Below are 16,247 nucleotides of genomic sequence, written 5' to 3' on the forward strand. Positions count from 1 at the left end.
TTTATAATTAGATGTACTATTATTTCACATTTATAAAACTGATGGTAAACACGAATGTAATATATTTGAACATAAATCCATTTAGAAATATCTAGATTTAATTTTTACAGTGCATTTTTTAACGGGTCAGCTGCAAAGTTTGTAATAAATAGTAGTTGCCATATATTAAAAAATAATATTAGTTGCAGATAATTTTCAGAATCAAGTCAATTTTTTTATACCTGTTTAGTTTATTTCATTTCATAACATCCTGTTTATCTCCCTCATTTTATTTGTTAAATTATAATAATTGATTAATTGTATAAATTTGATATAGTGACTTTCCTGCTACATTCTGAACTCTATGAGGGCTGGGATGATGTTTTCTTATTCTCTATGCTATACTTAATATTTAGCCCAGCGCTAAAAACAGACATGGTCAATAAAGACGTGCTTCAGGAATAAAGGGCTAAATAATCAGCACCAGGAGTGGGCAAACCGAGGCTCATATACAGACTGCTGCCTGCTTTTTACAGCACTCAGACTTTTCCATCTTTAAATGAATCTGCTTTTCAAATGGTTATCTAAGTAACTAAATAGTAACCTCAACCCTTCGTCTTGGCCCATAAATTCAAAAATATTTACTATCTAGCCCCCCCAAAAAGTTTTCTGATCCTGATCTAGACCAGCACAGTCCCATAGAACTCTTGTGATGATGGAAATTTCCATATCTGTGCTGCACAATAGCATAGTCAGAACACATATAGCTATTGAGCACATGAAAATTTGTCTAGTGTGACTGAGGAACTGAACTTTTTATTTCATTTCATTTTAACTAATTTAAATAACCCTACGTGGCGAGCATCCAGTGTATTAGACAGCAGCAGATCTAGATATACAGAACAGATCTCATGTAAACACAGTAAGCAATTACTTGGAGTTCAAATATGTCCAAGAAAAAGGTGAAAAATACATGCTAATTTTGCAGTTAGTGGTCTTTCTGGCAAAAAGAAACAGAATTAAAGAAATAAACTAAATTATCTATCTTTAGTTCATCAAAACAACTAATGTTATGACAATACTTTGAAGAGGTCTGCCTAAGGTAAAAATTAATTCATTTAATTTGATACTTAAAAACTTATTTCAAATAAGTGGTGGTTCTTTATTCTACGAACTGTAGAAAAAAAAAGAATTATTTTGGATAAAGCTAATAATGTTAATGTTCTATTAACAAATAAAAGAAGAATATTGCTTCTATGAAGATTTTAAAGCTTTGCTTTATTGAAGGAAACTGCTTATCTGCAAAAAATGTTTGAAATTCATAGAATCCTATTAAAGTGAAATATTCTATAGTGCAGTAAGAAAACATTAGAGCACATAAACAAGTAAAACCAGTGATAAAAGCTGATAGTATCCTCAAATAGTTAGTATTAAAGTAAGTATTAAAGTGGACTGAGAAGATTCAAATTGCGACATGAAGTTTATAACACATTCACAAATTATATCAAGTCTTTAAGTTGAGAAGCACTTAAAAGAAATTCTGAATTGTGTGCTATTTAAGATTTAAATTGTTTGTGCTATTATTTATGACACTTAAAGTAAGTTAAAAAATTTAAAAAATAAAACATAATTCCTTTTCTTGCTTATACTGTTTCTGATATGTCTATGTATGAAATAATACCTTCTTGAGTAAAAATACTGTTAGCTGGCCTCTTTGATTTCAAATGATTTTATCATTAGGAATAAATTTAAAATCAGGGTGGACAAATAATCCCTTCATGCTTTTTCTGGCTATCAAGTAGTTTGTCAGAGCACTCTCATTTATAAATAGCATACAAACTCAATAAGACACTGAGCCAATGCATCTATTCCTCTCTGTATTTAAAATATACGCCAATGCCTTTCATTTTGGGGGGAAATCCTGAGATTAAATTCTCTGAAAGGACAACTTAACTCTAGTAATTAAAAATAATTTATAATTTCTCTCTGATAAAGCTTTATTTTTTTAATCAGATTTTTATCGAGATTCAATTTGCATGCAATAAAATTCATCCTTTTAAAAAAGTATACAGTTTAACAAATTTTGATGAATATACAGATTGTATATTTATCACCAAAATTCAAATATGGGGCATTTTCATCACCCCAGAAAGTTCTCTCATACCCATTTGTAGGCAATCCCTCCCTTCACTCTTGGCCCACAGGCAACCAGTGATCAGTGTGTTTTATGTCTCTAGTTCTGACTTTTTATATAAATGGAACCACACAGCATGTAGTCTGTCTTGTCTGGCTTATTTTGCTTAGCCACTTAGTGTAATGCTTTTGAAATTCACTCATGTTGTTGCATGTATCAGTTCATTGCTTTTTGTTGTTGAGAAGTATTTCACTGTATGAATATACCGCAATGTTTTTATTGATTTGGCTGTTGATGAACTTTTGGTTACTATGATAAATGCAACAATTAATACTTGCTATGTGGACAATATGTTTTTGTTTCTCTTGGTTAAATATTTATGAGTGGGATTGTTGGGTCATACGTTAAGCATTTGTTTAATTTTATAAAAATTTGCTAAGTCATTTTCCAAAATAGCTGTATCATTTGTATTCCCACCAGCAATGTACTAGAGTTCCAGTTGTTATACATTGTCTCTGTTAGTATTATCAGTGCTTTTAATTGTAGCCATTCTAATGAATGTGTAGTGTATCTCCTTATGCTTTTAATTATGTTTCTCTGATGATTAATGACGTTAAATATTTTTACATGTGTTTATTGTCTTTTGTATATCTTCTTTAAGAGTGAAATGTTTGTTCAAACCTTTTGCATTTCTTTTTACTGAGCTGTCGTTTGTCTTATTCTTTAGATATTCTGCGTACAAGTGCTTTATCACATGTGCTTTGCAATTTTTTTTCTCACCAATCTGTGACATGTCTTTTTATTTTATTAACAGTGTCACTTAAACAGACATTTTAAATTTGATGAAATCCAATTTGTCATATTTTTCACTTATGATTCAAAGTTTTTTATTCTAAGAAATCTTTCTTTAATCAACCTTCACAAATATTTTCTCTTAAAATTTCTTCTAGAAGTTTTTTCTTTTTTTAATTTTTCATCTTACATATAGGTCATCCATTTCAAGTAACTTTTTATATGTGATCTATGGTAAGGGTTGAGATTCCTTTATTCTTTTTTTTAAATTTTGATATCCAATTGTTAGTACCACTTGTTAAAAAGATTATTTTTCCCCATTGATTGCCTTGTCACCTTTGTCAAAAATGAACTGAATTAATATGTGTAGGTCTATTTCTGAACTCACAATTTGTTCCATTCATCTCTACGGCTATCTTCGAACAAACACCACACTGTCTTGATTACCGTAGTTTTACAGTGAATCTTATAAACTTTTACATTTAAAATAAATAAAGCGAATACTGATATCCTTCAAAAATCTAAGTGCCCCTGAAGTAGTACATTATATAGTGTAGGTAGAGTGGAGGCTTGCACTGATTTGGGAAGATACTCTTCCTCCCAAGACAGAAGAATTGCTATTCTTAGATGTTACTTAAGGTGATCTGTTTTCCTACGTCCCATAGACAGGGGCTTTACTGAACCCAGGTGATCAACAGATAGAATTTAGGGACTCCATGGCCTTGAGTCTTGGATAAAATATACTTTATTTTTACTAACCTCTAATTGAAATTCAGTGTTTCTTTCAGTTATAAGTGTGAATGACAAACCTCAGTAGTATTGGCAGTACCTGAGACTTTTGCCAATAGAAGGTATAGATATTTTCATGTGGCATTACAGCCATTCACGTTTATTTTTACTTCAAAATTATAGTGGATTTTAGAACTGCTACTTGATCTTGTTATTAAATAAGTTAATAAAGAAACATGACTAAATTATAATTTCTAAAAATTTTAGTAACTATCTCAACATGGTTGGTTTCCTTTGTCATATTATTTATTTTACTATGTATTAAAAAATTGTTCGAGAAAGTGCCCCCAAAGCACTTCCAAGCTGGCTACTGCTTAGGTTGTCCACCACCCTGGGAAATCCATTAAAAGTGTCCTCATTGCTTCAGTTTAGAATATTAGCAGCTTTGCCTTATTTTACCTTATACTATATATAATTTCATCTTATCAATAAAGGTTCAATAAACCTTTATTAAATATGTGAGATTGGACAATGTTCCATGTCAAAATCTGGAGATTCAAAGGTGTATCGCATGGTTCCTGCTTTTGAGGAACTTAGACCCAGTATTACAGGCAGATAAGGAAGTAAGCATGACAATATACTGTTTACGTATGCTGTAATGAGTACACATGGGAGTGACCTAGATGATGGCTGGTGGTGGAGGTGGGGGTGGAATATCAGCAAATGCTTCCCACAGAAATTGACACACATGTGAAAACCTGGAGAATATGAAAGCATTAACTAGAATAGGAAGAGATGGTTTTACTGAGAAGAAACACATGCAAGCATCAAACTCAACACTGCCTGGAGTCCTGGGGTAGAAGAATGTCTAAGGAAGGGATTATGCATTGCCTGTTCCCCGCCTCTCTCAGGATGTTGTCAAGAAACTTATTCTCACAAAGTGGAAGCCAAAGCAGCTTCCCACTCTTGATTAGAATATTCGGCTTGCATTTATCATTCTATTCTTGCAGGCAAAAGTTCTTTTTCTGAGGCCCTTCATTCTCCAGAAGCTGTTAGGAGATGAAGAGCCCCATTTCTTATACTTCCCTTGCCCAGCCCCTCCCTATTTCTCCTGCATTGCTGAGTCCACGCCCCGGCTCCCAGTGAGCCTATCTTCTTGGCTTTAGCCAGTTTCTCTTACACCTGGGGTGGTGGGTGGCGAGTGATTGTTAACTTAGATACAGTGGTACAAACAGTAAGAATACTAGGATATAGATTTAAGCCCCAGTCTCCCCTTTAGCACTTCAGCCCATGGCACCCAGTCTAGAGCAGTGGAGGTCCTCTCCCACCCTGAATTAAATGAGTCATTTATTACATCCTAAACAGAGATTATTACAAAGATGTTTCTTGTGAAACCATCCTTGAGCATTTTCCTCAAGCCAGGCTGCAACAGGGGCTGCTCAGCTCATTAGGGACTAATTACTTGACTCTTTAGCGCTCTTATCAGCCATGACAGAGCCTTTCTGTGTATGCCAGGGTCTTGGGACCAATTCCTATGTAATGAGTTCCATTTTCACTTTATTGGTAAGAACCTAGATGGAGTAGAGTCCAGCCACACATTCCCCCAAATTCTCGTCAAGATAAGAGTATAACTAAAAAAAATTCATATCTTTGAGGGTTTCTGATTATTTTAGGGAATTATTTCATCTTGCTAAGGTATTCTTATGGGAAGCAGGCTGCCTAGCTTTAATGGGTTTCTGCTGCCAATTGCCGAGGTGAGATTATGCTTTCCGAGGACAAGGATGGTGCCCTTACTTGCCCTCTGTAGGAGAGTTTTCTTTTTTTCTTTTTGGAGCGCATTTTTAATTATGACAATAAGATTTCATGACTTCTTTACCCAGCACTGTCCTTCCTTCTCAGAGGGAAGGCTAGTTTTTCCCATGGAGGATAACATCTTCATTGCCTTCCTTCCTTCACAGCATGTTCTGAATGCTTTCATAGCTAAGCACAGGACAAACATTAAAAATGACATATTTTCTGTCCCTTCAGATTAAAAAGAGGAATACAAAAATTTTTAAATTAAAGTGGTATTGTTGCTATCATAGTTATCTGTACAGGGTATAGTTGGGACTTAATAAAAAAATAGTGATTTAAATATGGGAACAGGGTCATATATATTGAAGAACATAGGAAAGTGTTGACAGGAAGAGAAAGGGATATTAGCCTTCCTGGAAGAGGGATCAGGAGAACAAAGCCTAGTTGGAGGCAATGCTGGAGATGTTATGGGACTCACAGAAAGTCTGGATAATTTGAAACTGGGGTTAGATGGAGTGCAGCAAAAGATTATATTGATGAAGTAACCAGAAAAGCATCATGGAGGATTTTCCTGTAAGAAAATGGGAAGGCCATAGAAGAATTATAAGCAGAAGTAGGAGATTGATGGCAAGGAAGCCAGGAGGGAAGTTATGAGGTCTTGAACTAGACAGTAGCAGTGGGACTGGAGAGGAGAGGTGGTGAAGAGAAATGTAAGAGGTTGAATGAATATGACTTAATGTTCAAATGGATCGGAAAGAGAGAGACAGCTAGGGTAAATTTGATTTTCAGCTGAAAATCTCCGTCGTTAAAAAGAAGTGTTATAGGAAGAGTAAGTTTGACGGGAAAGTTTGATTTTAGACCTGCTGGTTTTGAGGTGCTAGTAGAATGCCCAGGGGGAATGATGATGTCCATAAGGTCATTGGAGTTTAGGAGAGAGATTTAGGAGAAAGATCTGGCCTAGAAATTAAGGTATGAACATCATCGGATACAGGCAGTTTTGGAAGCCATGACCATGTCCTTTGGAAAGTGTGTTGATTGAAAAAGGCCCAAGAACAGAGCCCTCAGTGGAAAAGACTAATATTGAAAAGACAAAGGACAAAGAGAGAAGAGTCTGTAAAGAAGGCAGGGAGGGAGCTCATAGTAGGACAGAACTCTAGGAGCATCAGCTCTTTTGGCTTCCAGGAGGCAACTCTTGGGGGTCAGACTTTTCCTCCATCTCCTTGAGTCTTACAGCCTTTCTGTTTCTCTATCTATATAGGTCTACTCTCTCACCATCTCTTTCTCTGATCAGTCATAATTTCTGGCCCCATAACTTTGGCTTTCCATGATCAAACATTACCTCTAAATTCTCTTCACACACATGACCTTTCGACTTCCACTATGTAGAGTTTTCTATTTCAAATTCCTGAGAAAAAGAGAATTCAATGGGTATAACTCTTGTTTCTCAGCTAGGTCATATCAGGGATCTAGGCTGCCATGCCCAGGTGTGCACTTCCATAACCTGTGGTCTTGAGAGCCTTGAGCATAAAACATGGCTGCCTGGTTTTACCCTTAAGGTAGGAGATAAGGACAAGGATAAAAAAATGTGGTAGGCTACTTTGAATGATATCTGTAGTTTAAGAAAGTTTATTTACGTAAGGGAGTCCTCAACAATGGCACGGTCAAGAAAGAGTCCTTTGGATATCGTGATCTGGGTACCAGCTGAGGCACTGGCCAGTTAGGTAGGCATCTGGTTGCCGTGATGTGGCAGTGAATGAGGGAAGGAAGTGGAGATAGAGTTGTGGTTTCCCCTTAACTAGGATCTTTACCTCAAACCTTATAATATAAAAGAAAGGAAGGAAGGTGGATGTTAATACAGGACACAGAGTTTAGTGGTAGTTTTTCTTGTTTTCCCCTTCTCAAATATGTATTTTATTACTTTAGATATTTGCTCTTTTACTGGAATAAATCAGTGATTCTGGACTTATGAGCACAGATAATGGAACTGCCCTTAGTCAAAGGAGAAGTGATGTGGGTAATTCGTAGGAAAGGTAAGAGGTTGGCAAAGGATGTCTACTCTGCAAAGTCTTCCTCCCTCCACTTCCTTCACTCCTCTTTTCTCTTCCTTAAGTGATAATCTAATGCTCCTGCAGATCCTGAGATCTCCCAAAGGGATCCCATAGGAGGTCAAATATGAGGTAACACCTTGTTCACAGCATAGCTTTATTTGGAGCAATCCATGATGCTGATCTGTTTACAAGGATTTCTGCCAGCCCCGCCAGCATTCTGGGGCTGTCCACTCAGTCTACACTCTGCCCCTCAGCCCAGCCGTGGCTATGGTGTATGGGGTTACTTAAAAGATATCTTAGAAATCATCAACTCTAACTCTTTAACCATATAAATAAGAAAACTGAGACCTGGAGAAGTGAAATGACTTATGTAGGGTCACACACTTTGTGGCAAAACCAGGATTAGAGCACAGCTTTCCAAATTCCAGGTACAATGTTATTATATTTTTTTCAAGTGTAACCATTTTCCCACTAATTTCTTAATATTCTGCTGATATCCACTGCATGCTCATAACCAGAGTACTACGTCTGAATTAGTCTGACACATCACTGTCCTAATCTAAGTCAGGTTCCAGTCTGTGTTTGGCTATCCTGGCATAAGACCTCTCCATGGTGTAATCAGAACATAGGATCCAACACAAACCTTTTCTAACACAAGCCTTTATTCATTTTCTTAATTAAAATAAAAACAAACCCTGAAGTAGTGGTGGAAATTTTTCACCCATGAGGTTCCTCCCTATTCCTGGGGTAGAAGAGGAGCAATAATATAATTAAATAGTACAGCTCTCAGAGTCAGAAAACCTGGGTCACCTTGGGCAAACCACGTGCATCTCTTTGAATTCTACCGTGGAGTGGGGATATTTTACTTACCATGACACAAGTATGCCAATCTACTGTGGAAGATGGAGGAAGGAATTATTAGGCCTGCCAAGGTCAGTTGGGGAAGATTTCCAGAAAAAAATGACTTTTGATGTGGCTAAAGAAACATGAGTAGAGATTAATGGGTAAGAAGGTAAGGAAAGGATTTGACCTGGGCTAATTGTACAACATCTCTTATCTGGGATGAGGTAATTATACACGGAGACAGAAAGCGACCACCAGAGGTTTCTCATGGCCTCTGTTTGAATCACGACAAACTTGCAACTACATACCTTCACCTGCCACCCTTCCCAAGTGTACGAACACCTCCAATCACCTAACCCTCTCATGCTCTTATGTCTATCCTGTGTTCCTACTTTTTCTCACTTATTTTTCCGCTGCCGCTGCTTTTTTTTTTTTTTTTTTTTTTTTTGGTCTGGTGAGGCCTTCTAGAAATCCTTCTTTAGTTAAGGAAAATCGACTACCCTATACCAGTGAACACCTATTTCCTTGATGCTCAGCTAACTCTCAAGCTACTGCTTCCCTTGCAACTCTCTCCAGTTCAGGGTGCTTATTTTCTCACAGAACATGGACCGTGAGGAGAGGCAGGGGGCCAAGTGGAGTAGGTAGGAGTTAGTTTTCTTCCTGGTCCTCACTACTATTCCTCATCATTAATTCTTCCTTCTTGAATAAAAGAATCTAATTTGAGGATATTAGTCAGTTATAGCAGTTACCACCATTTATCTTCTACTAAATTCTCAGTAAGATTTAACATTTTTATGTTGTTGGCTGATATTATGTTCCTGAATAACATTTCCCGCCTCCCCCCCCCCCCCACAAGTACCTTCTCTCTCTAGATAGTCAAGTAATTACTTGAATGCTCATGACTTAAATAGCCATTTACAGATCTTAAGCTCAAACTTGCCTATGGATTCTAGGGTGTATATCGGATATCTTCATCATTTGGCAGGAGGATTAAAGTTGGCTGAGGGTATCACTGCTAATGTACTAGTAGTTACATTCTAGTCAGAAGAAAAAATGCTGCGAATGGCCTTGTCTGTCTTGTTTCAGGCTTGTCTTCGAATGGCCTTGTCTGAAATTGTCTAAAACTCTCATTTATTTTGAGTTCCAGCACTTCTAGGTTTTGTTAGGTAATTTTGGAAAAGTGGCTTGAACTTCCAGCTTTAATTTTCCAACATAATAAAGCAAATATTTGTTATTATTTTGGACAGAAAATTCAAAATCACTTTATATAGGATTTTAATTGTACACATGTTTTCCTTTATTTAATAATAAAACATTTTTTAGATTTCTAAGAAAAAAACAAATATTATGTTAACCATTGGCAAAAACAGTACATTATGAGTGGTAGATTATGAGATCTACCCATTTGGAGGCAGGACAAACAAGCAATCATCAACTGCTTGAAGTCTGTGGGGTTATGCATCCGCCGATATACTGGAAAAATGAAGGAAGGAAACTGAAAAAGGAAACTGAAAAAAATGAAGAAAACCAACATAGAAGACCTTCAAATAATCAAGAGATAAGACAGCATCTACAGTATGATGCGTTCAAGCCAGAATGCCTGGATTTGAACCTTGACTTTACCATTCCATAGCTCTCTGCCTTAGTTGTTTGACCTCTCTGTATCTAAATTTCCTCTCCAGTAAGGGAGCAGAAATAAGATAGTCTTTTTTTCTTAGGATTGTTGTGAGGATTAAATAAGTTAATAAATACAAAGTGCTCAGAACAGCATGCAACACAGAGCAGGCATTATTATTATAATCCATCATGTCATTTGAAGTTTTAAAAACCTTTTAAAAATTGAGTAGTTGCCAAGGACACTATGTATGAATGGTATGTATGTGTATAAGAGAAATATAAAGTTAAGTCATCTCTAAAAATTTTAAAACAGATCTAGCCACTCAAGAAGACTTCTTCAGAGGGAGCTGCTCAGATGCCAGCACACTAGAAAATAGTGAATCTGGAATTATGTTAACATATTGGAACCTTCCATGGAGCCTGGAATGGCAAAAAAGCAATTTGAATAGTAGACTTTCGAAACTGTCAGAGAAATTGATGATGTATCCTACTTGCCAGAAAGGGACTTATGCAACATCTTTGGACTGAATATGATAAACTTCTGGGGGGATTCCATGAAATCTATAATTGAAGTGGCCCTATTCTTCTCTTCCTGTTAATCTAGCCATTTTGACATCTATTAACTAATTCATGTTAAGTGGGGGTAAAAATGCTTTCGAATATGACATCTGTTTAAATTGGCCTTCAGTGTCTGTTCATAATTTTAGCTAGACTATGTGCTTTTAGCATTTACTAGATTGGAGTTGATTTCTTTGGGATAGAAAAAAGGTCAGAGTTTGCAACAAAGATAATAGTTTTATTTTTTCCTTTTTGATGATCATATAGAGCACATAGAAAATCTTTATAGCATAGAAAATTTTTATATTTATTCTTATATTTGGTAACTGGTCATTTATTTTTGGAAGGTATATTTACATTAAGTTTATTGGTACATTTATGTAGAAGACTTTAGTTATCTGAATTGATTTCAGTCAAGTCATTATTAGATTGTTTGCCTATGTTTCCTTGCATTTTATGTACAAATATCTAGGCAAGAGACTTTTCAAAGTATGAAGTTCATTGTCATAAGCTGTCTGTGAATCCTGTGTTTGACCACCAATGATTTCCCAAGCTGGAAGGTTTTATGAGAAAAACTAAATTCAAATTTCCATACGTTTGTTTAAAAATGAGAAATTTCGCCTTGGCAGTTTCAAAGGGGCAAAAAGAAATAAAAAAAGCAGAGCCTCTAAACAGTAATGTATACAATATACTTAATAATATTATCAGCCTTTAACTAGTAATCTTACTTCTGGGGCTATATCCTCAGAGAGTAAATTATTAAAGAAAATTATAATGCCATATGTCTAAAGGAATTTACAGAAGTCTTAGGTACGATAACAAGAGGTTAGAAACAACCTAAAGGTCCTACAATAAAATAATAGGTAAGAGTATATCTCATTAAGATGGGCTCTATGAAGTCATTAAAAGTGATCATCGGGAAGGCAGTATATATAGAATTATGGGAACATATTTCTTAGATAATGTTAAATAAAAGATGCAGAAGATAAAATGATACATTGACTGTTAAGGAAAATATAAACAATGCCTGCATTTGGACCAGCTGAAGATAATTACTTGGTGGTGGAAATATGAGCAAATTAAATATGTTTTATTTATTTATTTTTTTTAGGAGAAAAAGCAAAGAGTTTTAAATGGCATGACTATATTGTTCTAGAGCCAAATTCTTTGTTCATTTTTCATGGATTTGTAAAAATGACAGCTTCTACATTAAGGCAATTTGAGCTTTAGCCCAGGAACCCAATTTGTTTGCCTTAATAGATTCACTGTATCTTGATTTTTAAAATAAATTCTGTGCAAATTCCAGTGCAAGCTAGTTTACCATCTTTACTAATGTGAAAATATCCTCTGGGTGAAAAGATGCCATAATTAGAGATAAACAGGAAAAATGCAGCATATGGTGTGGAGAGTCCACTAAAATATGCAAAAGCCTTTTTAGAGTTGTTCTTAATTGTTATATAGATTTTTTAGAAGTTAAGAATTTTATGGTAGATATATAGGTAATATAGATATTTCACGTTCTTAAGTTTTACTTTCAAATTCAATATTTTGCATTAAATTAAAAGATGGCCATAGTCAGTTGTGAGATGTGGTTGCAAACAAAACAAAACAAAACAAAACAAACAAAACAAACCATAAATCAAAGCCAATGTTTATTAATAACGCCTCTTGGAGTAGTGCCTGTTAAAGAATGTTAACTAAAGGAAGAGGAAATTTGTGAACTTCTGGTCTCCACTGTATTCCTCTGCCAGTGATTGAAAAGAGAAGAATTTAATCTTCTTAGATGCAGACCTCTTGAGCATGATCCAAGATGTGGATCCATTTAGGGCATGGCTGTGAGTGAATACCCTTGGGATTTGCATGCTCCCCAGTCTTGGAATGCAGAAGACACTACAGATCCTGCTATGGTCTTCGATCTTCTATGTTCTTAGGCATAAAACCATCTCAGAGGAGCGACTTTAAGCCTGGGTTTTCAAATGTTAAGCACTTGGGAATCTCCTTAAAATACCCACTCTGAGTAGGGTTGCGGTAGGGACTCGGATTCTCAATAAATATTACAAGCTCCCAGGTGATGTCAATGCTGTTGGTCTGAGGATGCATTTTTGAGTAAAAAGACTCTAAGCTTACATGAGGAAAAGAAGCGATGTAGGATTTTTCTGATTAATCTTTGCATTCTATATTAATTCTATGACTGGAAATTAATCTTTGAATGAGGAAGCATGGTATCGGAGTGGACACAAGTTGAAGAAGTATTTTTATATATTGAAATAATTTCTTACAATTTCTATTTGTCACTCTCATGTCCAGAAAGGTAGGTATTGGTAAATTAGACTTTGCTATATGTCCACCAGTTTTTAAAAATGTTATCGCCTTAACATTATAATGTGTGCATATCTGTTTAGTTGGCTGTTTTTGAAATTTTGCTTTGAAATTTTCAAACTAAATTTAGAAATGAATCTTTTTATAAAACCCTCTTTCTGAATATTTTGGTGATCCTTAATGTATATGTAAAATGCTAAAGTATTTGTATTTAATAATTAGCAATTTTCCTTAGGTTTATTTTGAGTAATTATCTTAAGATGTCTTTTAATATTAAAGTTAATATTTTGTTTAGGAAGCTTCCTTTTTTTTTTTTTTTAATTAGTCTTCCTGAGTTACAATTAACTGCTATCATTAGTGTTTAGTTCTTTCAAAAGTGGCAAAGTGGCCTCAGGCTGAAACTTTTAACTTTAAATTGCAAAGTTCTGATTAAAACTTATCTTATACTTATGAGACTATAAGAGCTAAGTATAATATATATTACCTCAAGTAGTAAAAACAAAATATATTATTTGGAATATGGATAGCATTCTTATCATTGAATCATTCTTTTAAAAACCTATGAACATTGAGCTGAAAGATCATTATGCTTTCAAGATAACAATTATATTCCTAGAGTGAATGGGTAATGGGTGAACTATTCTAAAGTATTACTGTTTGCTCCTTGAGTTTATGTTATTGTTTTAATATTAAGAATCTACACCCTTAATGCATGTTGTTAAATTAGTTTGTTGTTCTGAGAATTGAGGCAAATGTTAAAGCACACAGCATAGTACTCATTTTATAGAAGATGTTTAATGAACTTTTGTTGGACTTTATATCTTACTTAATCAGAAACATATATAGCCCGTACTTTAAAAAGTCATAATAGAGATTTGGACTTGTTTCCTATCTTTCTAAGATAACATTTTTGTTTTGTCTCCAACAGATAGCTATCCTATCCTTCTTATGCATTTGAATCTTGTAGAGAGGTTAGAATCTAAAAATTAGGACAAAATGTGTATATGATGTAACTCTACTAGGTCACTATGACCTTCAGAAGCTCTGTAAGATTGCTTTAATTGCTTAACTAAACAAAGTTCCATGAGATTTAGTTTTAATTTTCATAATAAAAGTAAGGAGATCTTGACTGAATTTATCATTGTTTCATTAATCTTAAAAGTAGGAGTTATGCTATTAACGGCAGTAATTTTAATGAAATCCTTTCTTTTCTAAGCATCTTCAACAAATTTATTAGAATAAAAACACATTAGCAATATTCTCATTAACAAATGTGAATATTAAAACTGTGTTAGAGATCTAAAATATGAATTATATTTTTAAAGAATTTCAAATGTTTATTTTCAAGATAACCAACAGTATTTGCTATAAGGGAAAAGTTATCCAAGATCACTTACCTCACAAAGGCTTTCAGTTCTTATGTTCTAAATACTTTTAAATACCATTCTCAGCACTGTAAAATCTGTTGTTAAGGGATGGCTTCCTAAACTTTCTAAATTTACTAAAAACTGGAAATGTGAATGTAAATGCAGACCCTTCAAATGCATTGTTGGTATATACATAGGGTCAACATCCTATACATTAAATGTGAACTCTCCTTTGCTTCAATTTTTAGTTTTGTCCATTTGAGTTAAAGTGAAAATAGAGCATTATTGTTTTTCTTTTTGATTTCAAATCTGTCCCTTATGCCTTTATTCACAGAGGTTTACCTGCACAGACAATCTGGGTTGAAGTGCTATCTGGGTTGGGCAGTCCAAGTCAAAACTGGAAATGGTTTGATTCCTAGTCTCCATTTCTCTCCTTTGGGTCATTCTCTTCCTTCCCTCTACCTCATGTGTAGACTCAATCTAACATCCTCCAAAATTCTGAGATACAATGTGAACCTGAGGGCCATGAGTGGGCAACAGTTCTAGGAGGGCAGCCAGGTAAGCAGATTGCTCCTGTTGAATGGCACTGTATTTCTTCCATGGGATCCTGCAAGACTGGGCTGTCAAAATGGTATTGACAGGATAATTTTGGGTGACTCACATTGTTTATATAAGGATAGACATCTAAAAAAATTTGCTCATAGTTCTGCTCACTCTCAGAGTGGCTCCCTTTTAGAGTATCATTTCATTATTTTCTTCTATTACCTTGGAAGTTATATTCTTTATAATTATTTTAGTGGTTGCCTTTGTATATTACAACACTCAATCTTAACTAATCAAAGTCTGATAATAGTTTTTACTATTCCACTCTTCATGGTCAATGAAAAAAATCTCATTAGAAAATTATTTCATTTACTACTTTCTCCTGTATGCTATTGATTTTATTTCAATCATATATATATCTTTTAATTCTCACTAGAAGTTATTGTTTTATCTAGTCAATATTTACCTGAACTTATCTATGTAAACTTTTTATTGGCATTCCTTTTTTCTTTCATTTCCAGCCCTTTATCTGAGATCATTTCCTCCTGTATGAAAAACACCTTTTAGTATTCTCTTTAGTGCATATCTGCTGTTGAAAATAGTTTTTATTTGTCTGAAGCTGTCTTTATTTTGCCTTAATTCTTGAAAGATATTTTTACTGGGATTAGAATTCTATGTTGGCAGTTGTTTATTTTCAGCACTTTGGAGACATTGTTCAATTATCTTCCAGAATCTACTGTTTCTGTTGAAAAGTTCATTGATCTTTCTTGTAGGTAATGAGGTTTTTGCTTCTGGACATTTTTAGACTCTCTTGTTGCCTCCGGTTTTCTATAGTTTTAACATATGCCTAGATATGTTTTTCTTTTTTAAAATTTTGCTTCTTTAATCTGTGGTTTGATATGAGTTTAAGAATATTTTAGCATATTATCTCTCTGAATATTAATTTCCCATTCTTTCTGTCCTTGTCTTCTGAAATTCTAATTATGTCAGACTCAATGTATTTTCTATGTCTCTTATCCTATCTCCTGAGTTTTTTCTATCCCAGTGCCTCTGTGCTTCATTATGAATATTTATTCCAGACAGTTCACTAATTCATACCTATAACCTAAATTATTAATTTTGGCTAATGTATTTTTTTCACTTCTAGAAATTTCATTTTATATTTCTTTATAGTTTCCAATTCTCTGCTGAAAATCTCGGTCTTTTATTTCATGACTTAGTAAGAATGATTATTTTAGAGACTCATATCTGAAATATATGGAAGCCCTATGGTTTCTATTCTGTAGTTTCTCGTTTTTCAACATCACTATATGTCAGGCCATTTTTGGAAGTGTCCAGATACTGTATTGGCAAAAATGTAGAAATAATGTGAGGCCTAGAATGTTATTTTTTTCAGAGAAGATTAATATTTACTTCTGACAGTTTCCTAATCTAAAAAATGGGGATAAAATAATATACCTACTTCATGAGTTGTTGTGAGGATTAAATGAGTTAATACAAGTCCTTAGGAGAGCGCCTAAGCAA

Source organism: Rousettus aegyptiacus, unplaced genomic scaffold (assembly GCF_014176215.1).
Source record: "Rousettus aegyptiacus isolate mRouAeg1 unplaced genomic scaffold, mRouAeg1.p scaffold_m13_p_2, whole genome shotgun sequence".
In the NCBI taxonomy this organism is placed as follows: Eukaryota; Metazoa; Chordata; class Mammalia; order Chiroptera; family Pteropodidae; genus Rousettus; species Rousettus aegyptiacus.